Source organism: Verticillium alfalfae, genomic scaffold, assembly GCF_000150825.1.
Source record: "Verticillium alfalfae VaMs.102 supercont1.13 genomic scaffold, whole genome shotgun sequence".
NCBI lineage: Eukaryota > Fungi > Ascomycota > Sordariomycetes > Glomerellales > Plectosphaerellaceae > Verticillium > Verticillium alfalfae.
Window position 1 is genome coordinate 539,502 of NW_003315026.1, and position 424 is coordinate 539,925.

Consider the following 424-nt stretch of genomic DNA (forward strand, 5'->3'; position numbering starts at 1 on the left):
TTCTGATTCTGCAGAGGGACGGGTCGGCGGGTGGGCTGAGGGGTAGACGAGCTGTCACTGTCCAGGCTGGTGACGGTCGCCGAGTTCATGACGGGCGATATCAATCCCATCAATTGAATGACGGCCTGGAACGAATTGATCAAAGGCAAACGATTTCTGTCGGACCTCGAAAGAGGCACAGAGAGAGAGAGCGAGAGAGGGGGAAAACAATAAGGGGCCCAAGGACAACGACTTTTTCTAAAAAATAAGGATGTTAGGCCAAGGGGAGATCCAGGAACCTATATGGGCGGTTGAAGCCGAATCAGTGGCGGAAAGTCCCGGGGGGCCCTTGATCAAGGGGATGGGCCAAAGTGGGGTTTTTGGGGGGTTCTGACGGAGCCTGTTTGGTCACAATTGGCCATGTGCGGGGGGGAGGAGGGAATAC